The following is a 17,588-nucleotide window of genomic DNA, read 5'->3' as shown; positions in this document are numbered from 1 at the left end:
TATGATAATCTGTTTATACAGTAAATTCTTATTAGAATGTGAATTAGGTGAAGCTTATTATTTGTTTACTTGAGGGCTTGTTGATTCCTCCCCAAATAGGTGCCAATAAACACTGCCAGAAAAGAATCAGATATGTTTGGACTAGCCTATTAAAATCCATTCATTTGTTTATATATTATTCATTCGCTGTTCTCTTTCCTAATAGCTATTATTTATCAGACACTATCCTAGGTGCTAGGGTGACAGAGATGAATAGGCCCAAGTCTCTGCCAAGAAGAAGCTCACAGATGTCAAATTATTGTGGAAAACAGAGGCCAAGATCTTAAAGAGATGTGTTTGCCTTGATAGAACTTTGAAAGGTTAGAGAAAGGTAATAAAAACTTTTGAGGAGAAGAGTTTGACTAAAAAACCCCAATGTATTTGAAGGTGATAAAAGGCTGATTTAAAACCATATACATAAAAATAAAGAGGCAGATTTGTGAGACTATTTAGGAAGATGAAAGGAGTTAATAAGACTAATATATGTATCTATGAGAAATAGTTGACCATATTGGGGTTTATTCTGAGTTTCTTACTTGAAAAACTAGATAGGCAGTTGTTGCATGAATAAAGATCACAGAAGACTAGAAGTAATTATAAATTCATCTTTTGTTAGAAATTATCTTTTGTTAAAAAATTAAACTTTTGACAAGTTAAATTTAGTGGAGTTTATTTGAGCAAGGGACAATTCACAAATCAGTAGCCCCCACAATCAGTGGAGGTGCAGAGAGTTCCACCCAGAGCCAGTTTTTATAGGTTGAGAAACAGAAGCAAAGCAGAAAAATCATGTGATTGGTTATAACTAGATGTCTCTTATTTGGGCATTATGTGAAGAGTTGGCTGTCTTTGATTGGCTGAAAGATGGCTACTTATGATTGGTTGAAATTTGCTGCTAGTTTTTGGTTTGTTTACATACTAAGTTAGATTGCAGCTTGCTACTTATAAACGCAAGGTAAGAGACAACCTCAGGCTAAGTTTAAGTTAATTTAACGCTTGTAAGAGGAGGCAATTAGTCATGGGCATCTGGAATTTATGAGCCAATTCTAGACAAGATAGATAGATTTAAGAATGTGGAGATTACCCCCCGCCAGTGTGTGTGCACGCGTGCACACACACACACACACACACACACACAGATGAGAATCCACAAAAAAGATGAGTGACCAGTACAGAAACTTAGGGAATAATGACATTTAAGACTAGCATAGTAAAAATATGACTTTAGTGGTCAATACAGAATTTATTCTAGATGGTATTAAAAGTTTAGTATAAAATGTGGCACTAAGAATAACTAGCATAACTGTGTTAATCAGTGATGACACAGAAATAAAGTCACAAGGAGTCTTCTTAATCTTATTAGGCTAAACATTGCTTTTCAAACTTATCTATCTGTATAGAAATTCTGAGTTAGGGAGGACTAATAATTGGAAGAGTTTGTGTAATGCAAGGGAAACCATGTCAAATATGTTTACAAATTTGAGTATTCTTCATATTAATTTGCAAACAACTTTTCCATTGAATACTTTTGATATCGCAGTTCTCATTTCAGGCAGCAAAGGTACTTCAACGAACAAAACGAACTTCCTACTTCGTATGAATGAAGGCACAAATAACCAAGTACTTCTATAACATAATATGTGGCAAATAACCTGTCATCACATACATGACTTACATAAAATAATGTATCACATGCCATGCAGGAATAAATGATATAAAAAAATAACCTAAGATAGTCATAAATAAAGGAAAATAGAGTTAGTTGGGGACATGTGATTTTAAATGTAACAATCATGGACACCTTCTTTAATGACACGGTGTTTAAGCAGAAGAGTGAATTTGATGGAGTTAGCCCTGGGGAAAGGGCCTTGTAGGCAGATGGTAATATAAGTACAAAGGCAGGAGTATGTTTGGGGTGTTTATAAAACATGCAGATTTTGCTAACCATATTGAAACCACTGAGAATGGGAAGAGAGAATACAAAATGACTAAGGGAAATTATAGCATTTCTGAATGCAGCACAAGAACCAACCAAATTTTGGAATTTATAAATATTTTCAGTGTATATAAGAGTAATAGATCTTCCTACAACAATAAAGGTGTCCCATACTATGAACTTATACTTTCTTAAAATGTGAACTCTCTTTAAAATGTTCAAATATTATCAGGTTCTGCTGAATGGATTCCTACTTGTAGAGACTCTTCTATGGTGTCCCTGTTCTGATCATTACATCTAGTTCTGGTTAAGTATTTACATGACAAACACTAAAATCGGATTCTCCTACTACACACCACAACCCTGGTCAAAGCACATCAGCAGCAAAACTCATTTTCACCATCTTCCCAAAAGGCAATGGGTGGTATCTAAGACAGTGAACTTAACCAATGAATGTGGTGTGTGTTCTGACGGCTCTATGGATCAGCTGTTCCCCTGTCTCTCTCCCTCTCCTCAGGCCTCTCTAGTACCTGAGACACAACAGTATTGAAATTAGGCTAGTTAAGAACCCTAAGATGGCATCTAAGTGTTTAAGCAACAGAAAGTGTCCCCTATCTCTGTTTAAAAGAGGCATGATTAATCTTAGTGAGAAAGGCAGGTCAGGAGCTGAGATGGGCTGAAAGCTGGGCCTCTGGAGCCACACAGCTGTTGGCCAAGTTGTGAATGTAAAGGCAAAATTCTTGAAGGAAATGAGAGGGACTCCTCCAGCGAATACACAAAGGACAAGAAAGGGAAACAGCTTTGTTGCTGATACGGAGAGAGTGTGAGTGATCAGGATAAAAGATCAAACCCGCCACAATATTCCCTCAAGCCAATGCCTAATTCAGAGAAAGGTCCTAACTCTTCAAGTCTATAAAGGCTGAGAAGCTGCAGAAGAGATGGTTGAAGCTAGCACATGTTGCTCATGAAGTTTAAGAAAAAGAGCCATTTTTGTGACACAACAGTGCAAGCTGAAGCAGCAGATGTTGCTCATGAAGTTTAAGAAAAAGAGCCATCTTGGTGACACAACAGTGCAAGCTGAAGCAGCGGGTACTAGTGTAGAAACTGCAGCAAGTTATCTGGAAGATTTAGTTAAGAAATTGATGAAGCTGGATACACTGAACAGCAGCTTTTTATTATAGATGAAACAGTTTTCTGTTGGAAGAGGAGTCCATCTAGGACTTCCATAGCTAGAGAAGGAAATGCCTGGCCTCCAAGCCTCAAAGGGCAAGCTGACTCTCTTAGGGGCTAATGCAGCTGGTGACTATAAGTTGAAGTCAACCCTCATTTACAATTTCATAAATCCTATGGACCTTAAGAAGAAAATGATAAATCGCATGCTATAATGCTAAATCTACTCTGCCTGTGCTCTATAAATGCAATAACAAAGCTGGGATGACAGCACATCTGTTTACAACACGGTTTAATGAATATTTTAAGCCCAATATTGAGACCTGTTCAAAAAAAAAAAAGATTTTTTAAAAATATTACTTCTCATTGACAGGGTACCTGGTCATCCAAGAGCTCTGACAGAAATGCACAAGGAGATTAATTTTATTTGCACGCCTGCTAGTACAAATCCGTTTTGTAGCCCATGGATCAAGAAGTAAGTATGACTTTCAGGTCTTATTATTTAAGAAATACATTTCATAAGGCTATTGCTGCCATAGGTAATGATTCCTCTGCTGGAATTTGGCAAAGTAAATCGAAAACCTATTGGAAAGGATTCCGCATTCTAGGTGCCATTAAGAACATTTGAGACTCATGGGAGGAGATAAAAATATCAGCATTAACAGAAGTTTGGAAGAAGTTGTTTCCAACCCTCATAGATGACTTTGAAGAGTTCAAGACTTCCCTGGAGGACATAACTGCAGATGTGGTGGAAATAAGAAGAAAATCAGAATCAGAAGAGCCTGAAAATGTGATGAATTGCTGCAATCTCATAACCAAACCCGAATGAATGAAGAGCTGCTTCTTATGGATGAGCAAAGAAAGTGGTTTATTGAGATGGAGTCTATCCCTGGTGGAGATATTGTAAACATACTTGAAATTCCAACAGATAATTTGGAATATGACATCAACTTAGTTGATAAAGAAGCATCAGGGTTTGAAAGAGTTGACTCAAATCTAGAAAGTAGTTCTAAGGTAGGAAAAATGCCAGCAAACAGCAATACATGCTAAAGAGAAACCTTTCATGAAAGAACAGTCAATTCACACAGCAAACTTCACTGCTATCTTAAAGGAACTGCCACAGCCGCCGCAACCTTCCCAACTACCCTGATCAGTTAGCCGCCGTCATCTAGGCAGGACCCCTCCCCATTTAAAGGAATGTGGCTCTCTGAAGGCTCAGATGATCATCGACATTTTTCATCAATAAAGTGTTTTTTAATCAAAGTGCATACATTTTTAGCTTAGTAGATTACAGCGAAATGTACGTGTAATTTCTGTAGGCGCTGGGAGGTTTCTGCGAGCTTTCCTTCTCTTGAGTTCTGTAGTCTGCAAATTAAGTCACTTCAAACTCCCTGAACTCTGACCTTCTTTCTTCAACACAGGACATTTCTCATGCTTATCTGGGTTGCTTCTCTCTGTAACATGTTACTGAACTTACCTGCTTGCAGAAAGCTTCGAGGAGGGCCAGATTCACCTTTTTCCTTCCTTTTTCTCAGAGATCACAGGCTTGTTATATTATATATCTGACAATAATTTAGAGATTATTACCAGGCATAACAAGCCTGTGATGTTCCCTCCATTTTGTGCCATGTTTTAGTTATTTGTGGTAAGGGATTAATTCTAGGTCTCATTTCTCCCATGTGCCAAAAGTGCAGTCTTTGTGATCTAGTTTTAGATCTAAATAGAAATTCTCTTGAGCACCACTTTTTAATTCCATTTGATGGTCTACATAACTGTAATATACCAACAAAAATTCTTAGATCCTAATACCAAATGGTGAGTTACATTGTTGCAATGAAAAGTCATTATACTAGTCCCACTTAATTTGGCCTAGCAAGAAAATACAAGAAATAAAAAGAGAACAGTTTAAGAGATTAATTTCAAGGTCATTGCAAACATGATTTATTTTTATGAGATAAGCTTTTTATGTTTCAGAGGTCTGTAACCTGCCTAACATATATGAAAAATGTAATTGTAATTAATAGGAAATATTACATTTGAAATTAAAGCAGTACAGGAAAAACACTCTCCTAATTTTCTTCCCATAGTACCTCAAAGTAAATGCCATTTGGTTCCTTGTCTCTAACATATTTTTAGTTTAAAAGAAATGTCCTTACCCCTAGAGGCCTAAAGATGTAATCAAAACACTTGGGTAAAGTAATAAGAATGAATTGAAAAGTTACACATGACCATTCATGACCACAGAAATTCCATTGTGTGTGTGCACAGTTTTCTGAAGCGGCGGGTCTCAACTAGGAAAGAGGGCATGGTACTGCACACACACACACACCAGACATGTGACAAGGTCTACAGGTATTTTTGTTTTCACAAATGGAGGCTGTATTACTGGACATCTAGGGACAGAGAACAGCATGAACTGAAAGAACCCCAAAATATGCCTCTTTGAAAGACATATTGTTAAGATAGGGACACGTCCAACACAGTGGCTACAGCAAACGGCTGCATGAACGATCTTTCTACGGTAGCCCAAAAAATTTCCCTTGGAAAAGGTACCTGGGGGCTTCTTCCCCCACTTCCTGCCTGAAGGCTAGGGAAATCTGGGAGCAAACTGTACTACTCTCCCTTAATTTGCCCACCTTTTGGGAGCCTGAAGCTGTGTTTTCTTCTGTTTTGCCACTTCTGAATTTATTGTTCTTTGTTAGATATGCTGTAGAAGCCAGGCCCCTAAGCCACTATCTCTAAAGGTATTTTTGCACTGAGGTTTCTTCCAGGTAATGTGCACAGCACGTGTTCAAATTAAAAATGTTATTTTTCTATTGTTAATCTGTCTTTTGTCACAGAGGTGTCCCAGCTCTGAACTTATGAGGGTTGAAAAAAAAATTTCTCTCTTTTAGAATGAACAATTTGCAAATTAAATCAGTTAAGTATTTCTATATTAGAGTGACTTTTGCCATTATAAATCATGCAATGAATATTATAAAATTAATATCCTCTTTACGCCACCCTATTCCTATTACCAAAATAATGTATATTTCAGTATGTTAATTTTAATTTACTTTAAAGGTAAAGGATATATTTTTCTCATATTTAATGTCTCAATGGTAGAGAAATTCATCAATTACATAACTTTATATGACTTTATGCTCATGAGTGTTATCAGATATTAGATCTCGGTGGTATGAAAACTTTGCCAACCCAAAGTTTTAAGACAACCTTATGTAAAATTACAGATTTCTTAGTCATGAAATTTTTCACAACATGTGATGTGAAGGTTGAACCTGATTATGAAGATGCAGAAATACTGCAAAATTCTGCTAGTCTGAAAATTATCAAAAAAATTCTTATAACGGAATAGCATCACCTAAACCATGACCTTTTTTATATTTTCCATTCAACATCATTGGAATTTATTTCTGTGATCATTTATTTCTGAAATAATAGAAATGTATGCAAAACTAGGATTTTCTCCTATCTTTTAATATTCTTTATTTTTGTTAGTTACAATTTATATGATTTACACACAACTTGCTCATGTTTTAATCTTTTTTTTTTTTGAGACGGAGTTTCGCTCTTGTTACCCAGGCTGGAGTGCAATGGCACGATCTCGGCTCACCGCAACCTCCGCCTCCTGGGTTCAAGCAATTCTGCTGCCTCAGCCTCCCAAGTAGCTGGGACTACAGGCACACACCACCATGCCCAGCTAATTTTTGTATTTTTAGTAGAGACGGGGTTTCACCATGTTGACCAGGATGGTCTCGATCTCTTGACCTCATGATCCACCCACCTCAGCCTCCCAAAGTGCTGGGATTACAGGCGTGAGCCACCATGCCCGGCCCTAATCTTTTAAAAATAGAATACGAATGTATTTTAAGAAGAAAACACTCCATTCTAATTTAACAAAACTTGAACACAGAATCAGTGTCCTCTTCCTGTGTTCCAAGTTTATCTTTTAATTCTTAAATGAGTTTTTTAAATAAGTTACGTATTTTCTTAACTAATTACTTGAAAAGAAAATGTAAAGAGTAATTGTATTTGGCTTCAGGTTTCCCGGGGAAAAATCAATCATCCTGCATTTAATATTAATTTACTTAGTAATTATTAATCAGAAATTCAATGTTGTCTGGACTCACAGTCATCTGGGTTTCAGTTAATTGAATGTTTTTAATTAAAGTAACTGAACTCCATTCATCCAACTTTAGATTTAGCCCCAAAGGCAGTAGTTGTTTAAACAGTTAACCAAAATTAACATTTGAAGTCATGCACGTACTCAATAGGTTTGCAAGGAGAATTAGTTCAGAACTTAATAACGGTGCCTACAATACAATGACTTGAGTTTAATACTGCTTTTTGTTGAAATTATTGTTGAAATTAATTGGCTTTCATATCCAAGTATCAAAAATTAGTGACCTAATTACAAGTAAAATAATTTTTACATTGTGAGTGCTAATATTTTCAAGGCACAGAAAAATCTCGAGATACGTAATTTGGTCTCTGGAGCTTTAAAGTATGTTTTATTGCTTCAGAAGATGGCCTGTTGGATTCTGTATACAAATCAAACTAGTTTTTATATGCTGTGAAAGTTTCTAATTTCAAATTTCTCTTGACTTACAATCTAGGTTTGCAAAAGCTTAAATGTGATTAAGAAATAAAATACAGCAGACTGTATGGTCATTGCCGATGAATGATGTGTCCCTGCTACATGAAGTCAGTAGCAGAGCCCAGGACATGGGTTCCACTGCGATCATTAATCAACATATTCACACTGTCTAGAGAGCCTGACTAATAATAAATGGGACGGAATGTATTCCCAGTTTCATATAGAAGATTAATTTCATTGAAATCTACCACCAGACCCAAAATAGATGGGATATCTAAAAATAATTCCAAATTATAATAGAATTGGTAGTGACCTTCCTTGGTAAATAGCTGGGGTAACATTCTACATATAGAAAAGACAATGGCTTTAGTGATGGGTGTTGAAAGATGGTGTGAGGCAAGATACATAATCATATATTTCTTATCGTTTACCCAGGGAGCCCTACAGTTTCATCCGTATCCTCACCAAAGCTCTGGGATCCTGGGAAGAAGAAAAGAAAACGAGACCAATATTGAGATAGGACAAATTAAACTATTGAAGATCTTCATGTCTGATTAATTTGTTTCATGATTAGCTTTCAGAACACAGAGTTTTATGAGGATTAGACATAAGATAGGTAAGTTGTAAGGAAGAAAAAGGAGCAGACCCTAAAAATGTGGGTAAAGGATCTCACTAAGCCAGCCAGGGTAGATATGGAGAAACTCCCAGGATGCCCAAGGCAGGGGGAAAAGATTGAGAGAGGACTGCATGAGTTGGAGGGAAAGAGCCTTTGAAGAATGAAGAGATAATATGTGTGGTTTCACTAAAGGTCAATCTGAGACAAAGCAACCACGATTGTGTTCTTTCCATATATGAAATCCAAGGTTAAAGTGGGAGAGTGTAACCAGGCACTGAAATGCTAATCATGAAAACAGATAAAACTTAATCAATAACTTAAAAAACACATAGGTGTACACACACACACACACACACACACACACACACACACACACCCCTAGTACTTAGAATCTATGCAAGGTCGCAGACTAGTCTCCAGACTCACATCCTGCAACAACCGTCAAACACACCCTGCTATGTATGATGACTACATGGACGAATGGACATTTCCAAGCTAACAACACATTGCTAAGCATCTGTGGGCTGGTGAGCAGAACAAAGGCAGGAGCAGGGCACTCTTGTCTAGGAGCCTCATGAGTCCATTTTTCTCCAGATCAATGTTGTTTCTTTTCAGAAGCTTTGACAGACTCCCTAGGATACAATTATCTTTCCCTCTTTGCTATTCCAACATTTGTACTGTGTTTAGTTCAATATTTAGGACTTTCTTATTTGTTTCTCAGTTCATTGAGCTCGAAATGCACTCTTGAGTCAGCAGGTGCTGTATATATGTGTGCTGAAGCGAACTGAATGGCTCCTCGAGGCACCTTCAGAAGGAGAGTTGAGCATAGGCTGTGCAAACCTTTTATCTGCCTAGAGCTACCCATTCTTTTGTTGGACTGGTAGCCTTCATCCGTATGTATCTAGTACAGAGAGTCCTATATAGATGAATTTAACTTCTATTTTTGTCAAGAAAGAAAGGTATGTGTGAGCTGGTGGGTGACTTCAGAGGATTAATAAGCAGGCACTGGTATAATACATATTTTAAAGAGAGAAGATTGCTTAGCATTCCTTCTGACGAGAATTCAGCCAGCATAATTGGCTAGCTCTTCTTGGCTACCATTTACTGCTACTAAATTTGTGTTAATTTTTGCTACTGGGAAAGAAGAGCTAACCTTCATCAGGCAACGCACTTAGCTCAATACATTAGCAGTTCCTTGGTATAGAGGCAAAAGGAACATTGCAAAGTCTTCACCGATTTTTATGTTTTCACCTTTACCATGTACATTTACACATGAGTAATTGTCATTAATGGTACTAATTATTAAAAATTTGCTTAATTTAAAAAATTTTTTTATTTCAATAGCTTCAGTGGTACTAGTGGCTTTTGGTTACATGAGTGAATTGTGTAGCCATAAAGTCTGGGATTTTAGTGCACCTGTCACCCAAATAGTAAACACTGTACCCAATAGGTGGTTTTTCATCTGCACCCCATCCTGCCCATCCCCCTTCTGAGCCTCCAGTGCCCATGGTACTACTCTATATGCCTTTACATACCCACAGCTTAGTTTCTACCCGTGAGAACCTGTAATACTTGGTTTTCAATTCCTGAGTTACTTCACTTAGAATAAAAGCCTCCAGCTCCATCCAAGTTGTGCAAAAGACTTTTTTTAACGGCTTAGTTGTATTCCATAGCATATATATGGAAATATATCACATTATCTTTATTCACTCATTGGTTGATAAGCACTTAGGTTCCACATCTTTGAAATTGTAAATTGTGCTGCAATAAACAAGAACATGCCAATTTATTTTTCATATCATGACTTATTTTCCTTTGGGTAGACAGCCAGTAGTGGGACATCTGGATTTAGTGATCTATTTTTAATTCTTTGAGGAATCTCCATACTGTTTTCCATAGAGGTTGTACTAACTTATATTCGCACCAACAGTGTATAAGCATTTCTTTTTCACCGTATCCATGCCAGTATCTATTGCTTTTTGGACTTTTTAATAAAAAGTACCCTTACTCATTCTGACTGAGGTAAGGTGGCATCTCACAGTAGTTTCAGTTGCAATTCACTGAGGAGTAATATTGAGCATTTTAAAATATGTTTGTTGGCTATTTGTGCATCCTCTTTTGAGAAACGTTTGTTCATGTAATTTGCTCACTTTTTGATGGCATTATTTGTTTTTTTCTTGCTGGTTTGAGTCCCTTGTAGATTCTTAATATTAATCCTTTATCAGATGCATAATTTGCAAATATTTTATCTCATTCTGTAGGTTGCCTGTTTACTCTGATAATTAAATCTTTTGCTGTGCAGAGACTTTTTAATGAGGTTCTATTTATTTATTTGAATTTGCTGTGGGGTTCTTAGTCACAAATTCTTTGCCAAGGCTAACATCTAGAAAAGTTTTTCCCATGATTTTTCCTAGAATTTTTATGGTTTCATGTCTTAAATTTAACATTAACATTGAAATAATTTTTTATATGGTGAAAGTCAGGGATACATTTCATTCATCTCCTTATGGTTCTTTAATATTCCCAGCACCATATACTGAGGGTTTTCTTTCCCCAGTTTATGTTTTTGTTTGCTTTGTCAAAGATCAGCTGGTTGTTGTATTTGGCTGTATTTCTGGGTTCTCTATTTCTGCTCCATTGGTCTAAGTATTTACTGTTATATTAGTGCCATAGTGTTTCAGTAGTACAATTTGAAGTTGGATCATTTGATGCCTCTAGTTTTTCATTTTTATTTTTCATTTTGCTTAGCATTGCTTTGGCTATTTGGGCTCTTTTTTGGTTCTATATAAATTTTCTAATTGTTTTTTTTTTCTAATTTTGTAAAAAATGACATTGTATTTTGATAGGAATTGCATTGAATCTGTACATTGTTTTGGGACATACGGATGGTCATTTTCACAGTATCAATTATTCCTACCCACGTGCCTGGATGTATTTTCATTTGTTGTGTCAAAAATTACTTCTTTCAGCAGTATTTTGTAGTTTTCCTTGTGAGATCTCTCATCTCCTTGGTTAACTATATTTCTGGGCATTTTTTTAGTAAAAAATTTTATCTTAAAATATTTAATCTAAAAACACTGAGCTAAAAATGGAAATACATAAACCAAGACACATGCTACACAGTTTTTCTTAAGGTAGATAAATAATACATTTTATTAACTCAGGTAGTTATTCACATATGTAAGTTATTTATAAATGGAGTTTCAAAATAATTATTTTTAAAATATTTTATTGTGATGTCAGTAAAATTCCTGATCATTAAGTGGACATTTAGATGAGTTTTGATAAACCTATTCACTCAGGTGACATCATATGTATCAAGATATAATCCATTTCTATCACTTCTAAATATTTTCTAATTTCTTTTTCTAGTCAATACTACCAGTGCATAAGCAACTCTATTTTATTTCTGTTAATACATATTAGTTTCATCTATGTTTTATTTCATCCAACTATTTCAGGATTTTATAAAACATGTGTTTACATGTATTAAAAAGTTATTGCATTTCTTTTGCTAAATAGTATAAATATCTAAAATTTGGATTATTCTGTGTATGGGTTATTGATATGGTTTGGCTGTGTCACCACCCAAATCTTATCTTGAATTGTAGTTCCCATAATCCCCACATCATGGAAGACATCAGGTGGAAATAATTAAATAATGGGGATGGTTTCCCCATCTGGCTCTCACAATAGTGAGTTTTTATGAGATGTGATGGTTTTATAAGGGACTTTTTTCTTCACTGGGAAGTCATTCTCTCTCCTGCCATCCTGTGAAGAGGTGCCTTCTGCCATGACAGTAAGTTTCCTGAGGCCTGCCCAGCCATGCAGAACTGTGAGTCAACTAAACCTTTTTCCTTTATATTATTTATATTACCCAGTTTTGGGCATTTCTTCATAGCAGCATGAGAATGGAATAAGGGAGTAAATTGGTCCCAGGAGTCAGGCACTGCCATAAAGATACCTGAAAGTGTGGAAATGATTTTGGAACTGGGTAACAGGCAGAGATTGGAATAATTTAGAGGGCTCAAAAAAAAAAACAAAAAAAAAAAACAGGAGGGCCGGGCGTGGTGGCTCACGCCTGTAATCCCAGCACTTTGGGAGGCCGAGGCGGGTGGATCACAAGGTCAAGAGATTGAGACCATCCTGGTCAACATGGTGAAACCCCGTCTCTACTAAAAATACAAAAACTTAGCTGGGCATGGTGGCGCGTGCCTGTAATCCCAGCTACTCAGGAGGCTGAGGCAGGAGAATTGCCTGAACCCAGGAGGAGGAGGTTGTGGTGAGCTGAGATCGCGCCATTGCACTCCAGCCTGGGTAACAAGAGCGAAACTCCATCTCAAAAAAACAAAAACAAAAAGAAAATGTAATTTCAGAAACACTAAGTTTTACAGTCATTTAAAAAAAATAAGAGGCCGGGCGCGGTGGCTCAAGCCTGTAATCCCAGCACTTTGGGAGGCTGAGGTGGGTGGATCACGAGGTCATGAGATTGAGACCATCCTGGTCAAAATGATGAAACCCCGTCTCTACTAAAAATGCAAAAAATTAGCTGGGCATGGTGGCGTGTGCCTGCAATCCCAGCTACTTGGGAGGCTGAGGCAGGAGAATTGCCTGAACCCAGGAGGCGGAGGTTGCGGTGAGCCGAGATGGCGCCATTGCACTCCAGCCTGGGTAACAAGAGCGAAACTCCGTCTCAAAAAAAAGAAAAAAAAGAAAACAGGAAAATGTGGAAAAGTTTTAAAAAATTTCCTAGAGATTTCTTAAATGGTTTTGACTAAAATGCTGATGGTGATATGGACAATGAAGTCCAGGCTGTGGTGGTCTTGGATGGAGATGAGGAACTTGTTGGGAAGTGGAATAAAGGTAACTGTTGCCGTGTTTTAGCAAAGAGACTGCTGGCATTTTGTTCTTGCCCTACAAATCTGTGGAACTTTAAACTTGAGAGAGAGGATATTTTAGGCATCAGGCGAAATAAATTTCTCAGCAGCAAACCATTCAAGATAGGTAACTTGGGTGCTGTTTAAAGGATTCAGTTTTATGTATTCACAAAGACATGGTTTGTAATTAAAACTTACATTTAAAAAAGCAGCAAAGCATAAATTTCAAAAAATTTACAGCCTAGATGCAATAAAAAAGAATAACCCATTTTCTAGGGAGAAATTCAACCTGGCTACAGAAATTTGCCTAAGTAACCAAAGTCAAATGTTAATCACCAGGGAAATGGAGAAAAACTCTCGGGCCCAGAGGCTGAGATGGAAAAACTGGTTTTGTGGGCTGAGCCCAGACTCTGCCTGCTCTATGCAGCCTTGGGACATGGAACCCTGAGTCCCAGCTGTGGCTGAAAAGGGCCAACACAGAGCCCAGGCCATTGCTTTAGAGGGTTTAAGCCCCAAGCCTTGGTGGCTTACATGTGGTATTGGGCCTGTGGTGCACAAAAGGCAAAAACTGCAATTTGGGAATCTCCACCTAGATTTCAGAGGATGTATGGAAATGCCTGGATATCCAGGTAGAATTTTTTTGCAGGGGCCAAGCCCTCATGGAGAACCTCTGCTAGAGCAGTGCAGAAGAAAAATGTGGGATTGAAGTTCCCACACAGGGTACCCACTGGGGACTGCCTAGTGGAACTGTGAAAAGGGGGCCACTGTCCTCCAGATCCCAGAATCGTAGATCCATCACCATGCTGCACATTGTTTCTGGTAAAACCACAAGCAATCAGCCCATAAAAACAGCTGGGAAGGGGGCTGTACCCTGCAAAGCCATAGGGGTGGAGGTGCCCAAAACCAGGGGTGCCTAACTTTTGCATGAACATAACCTGGAAGTGAGATATGAAGTCAAGGATCATTTGGAAACTTTAAGGTTTAATGATTGCCCTATTGGATTTTGGACTTGCATGGGGACAGTAGCCTCTTTGTCTTGACCAATTTCTCCCATTTGGAATGGGTATATATATCCAATGCCTGTACCCCAATTGTATCTAGGAAGTAACAAACTTGTTTTTGATTTTACAGGCTCATAGGTGGAAGAAACTTGCCTTGTCCAACCTAGACGAGACTTTGGATTCAATTTTGAGTTGATGATGGAATGAGTTAAGACTTTGGGGAACTGATGGAAAGACATAATTGTGTTTTAAATGGTAAAGATGTGAAATTTGGAAGGAGCCAGGGTAGAATGATATGGTTTCCCTGTGTCCCCACCCAAATCTAATATTGCATTGTAGTTCCCATAATCCCCAAATGTTGTGGGAGGCAACAGGTGGAGATAACTGAGCCACATGAATAGTTTTCCCCCTCCTATTCTGGTGATACTGAGTTCGTTTTCATAAGATCTGATGGTTTTATAAGGGACTTTCCCCTTCGCTGGGCACTCATTCTCTTTCCTGCCACCTGGGAACAGGTCCCTCTGTCGTAATTGTAAGTTTCCTGAGGCCTCCCCAGCCATGCAGAACTCTGAATCAATTAAACCTTTTTTCTTTATAAATTACCCTGTCTTGGGTATTTCTTCATAGCAGCATGAGAATGGACTAATACAACAAATATGTGGACTGTTTTCAGTTTAAGATATAATGATAAAAGTTCTGTGGACAATTGTGCACAAGACTTTTTGTAGACTTATGCTCTTATTTTTAACGGGTGAAGACCTCAGAACAGAATTATTGGATTAGAGAAAAGTTGTAAATCTTCCAGAGTTATCTAAAGAGCTTACATTTGTATGAACAATTGAGGAGGGTTTCTGATTTCTCTTCATCCTCACCAACGCTTGTCTATGTCAATCCTTTTTATTTTGGCCATTTTAGCTAATGAACAACTGTATTTTTGTTTCACTTTTCATTTCTTTGATGAACAATAATGTTGAACACCTTTACAATGTCTGCTCAAAATTTTGTCTAGTTTTGAGTGTGTGTCCTTTTAATATCAGTTTGCTGAATTTATATGTATATTCTTATTTAGATATAGCTATTGACAATATTTCCTCCCAGGAAATAAGTTGCTTTGCTATTCTTTTAGTAATATTATTTGATAAGAAAAAGTGCTTTTTTTTCATTTTGAAGTAGTCTGGTTTGCCACTTTTTCTTCCTTAATCAGTACTCTTTGTGTCTTAATATTTGCTGACTCTCGACTATTGAAGATATTCTTACATTTTATTTTATCCAAGTCCTGTATTTAAGTCCTATGATTCACATTGAATAAGTTTCTGTATTGTTACAAGGTTAGGGCCACAGTTAATTTCTTCACATATGGATTTCTTGCTCTTCTTGCAGTGTCTCCTGAAATGAATATCCTTTCCTTATGCAATTGCATGAATGTATCTGTGGAAAATCAACGGACTTTACATGTGTGGACCTATACTGGTTCTATTCTCTTCCACTGATCTTCCTGTCTGTCTTGATACTAACATCATTGTCATAATTACTGTTACTTTATTACAATTTTTGAAATTAATGATCTTGCAAATTTGTTTTTTGACAATGTCTTGACTGTTCCAGTTCTTTGTGTTTTCATATACAGTACAGTATCATCTTTGTACCTTTTATAAATGTTTATGAAATTTTGTTTTTGCTCCCCTAAGCTTTATACATTTATTTGTAGATAATTGATACCTGTATATTTGGTTCTACAATTCACAAACATGACAAAACCATTTATTTAGAAAGGGTACCTTGGCCATATTTAAAGAGAATTATTACAGTACTTATGAAGACAGTTTGCTGCAATAATTTTGGAGAGAAACATATAAATCAGCACAAGGCGCAGAGTGAGAGAAGGGATGACAACCGTAAGAGTGTGATGTCATCAAAAGCAAAGCCAGATAATATTTTTAAAAGAGTGATTAAGAAGGATAAATGCAGGAGGAAAAATTATTCAATATCAAGAAATATAATTGCTGAAACATTTCTCACTTCATTCGCTGTCATCATGTATGATGGCAGAAACCAGTACAGTGTTGGAGAAAATTTAGGTTATAATGGGCACAGACATGAATGGGAGGTTAAAAACAAAAAATGGTGGCCGGGGGCGGTGGCTCACGCCTGTAATCCCAGCACTTTGGGAGGCCGAGGCGGGTGGATCACAAGGTCAACAGATCGAGACCATCCCGGTCAACATGGTGAAACCCCGTCTCTACTAAAAATACAAAAAATTAGCTGGGCATGGTGGCACGTGCCTGTAATCCCAGCTACTCAGGAGGCTGAGGCAGGAGAATTGCCTGAACCCAGGAGGCGGAGGTTGTGGTGAGCTGAGATCGCGCCATTGCACTCCAGCCTAGGTAACAAGAGCGAAACTCTGTCTCAAAAAAAAAAAAAAAAAAAAAAGTGGTGAAATGAGTGCAAGTAACTTTCTCAAAACATTTGTTACGAATGGGTCTAGACAGCTAAGACAGAAGTTAGGAGCAATTGCAGCGTTCAAATTTCTGGTTGTTGTTGATGTTGGGATAAAATAGTGTTGATCTGATTAAATGCTTGCATAAAAGAATCAGTAAAAATAAACACTTAAAAATATAGGATAGGAAGAGTTAATGAAGCAAGTTATCTATAGCAGACTAGATGTGATAGAATACAGGGAATTAAACCTCATTACACCTTCATGCTAACACAGTGGCATAATTTCCTAGATGTGTTCCCTAAGTACATCTTCCAGTCCTGCAGCAAGTATTTTTGAAACAACTCTACGATTTTGCTTCTCTGGTGTTATTATCATCCATCTTTCTTTATCCTTTGCTTTTGGCACTCCGTGATAAAACTTTCCTATGGATTTTAATCATACAATATTTGACGCAAGTGAAATAATAAATCAATACTAGTAAAATAATAGAGTGATATGACCGTTGAAATGAACTGTGTTTCTAAGGCTGTGAAGGAATGCCACAGACGTTCACAACCAAGAGCAAGTTTACCCTGGATGTCTGGTTATGGTCACAGGAAACTGATGATTGCAGCAACCTCTCCTTCCCTAATGGGCTGATCGGCCACCCTTCTAAGCTCCTCTCCAACACCTCTTCCGGTATTGGTTTCTCTGTCAGGGCTAAACCTCCTTGACACTGAAGATTCCATGGCCCCAAAATTCAGCTTGCAAAAGCAACTTCAAATGTGACAAAGAAAATTTCTCCACTAGTTACTTTCAAAAAACCATTCTTAACACATTTTTTTTAGACTTAACATTTTTACTCTAAAAAACCATTCTTAACACATTTTTTAGAGTAAACATTTTTGATCTAAAAAACCATTCTTAACACATTTT

Source organism: Callithrix jacchus, chromosome 13 (assembly GCF_049354715.1).
Source record: "Callithrix jacchus isolate 240 chromosome 13, calJac240_pri, whole genome shotgun sequence".
NCBI classification, from domain to species: Eukaryota; Metazoa; Chordata; class Mammalia; order Primates; family Cebidae; genus Callithrix; species Callithrix jacchus.
This window is presented reverse-complemented; position numbering follows the sequence as displayed.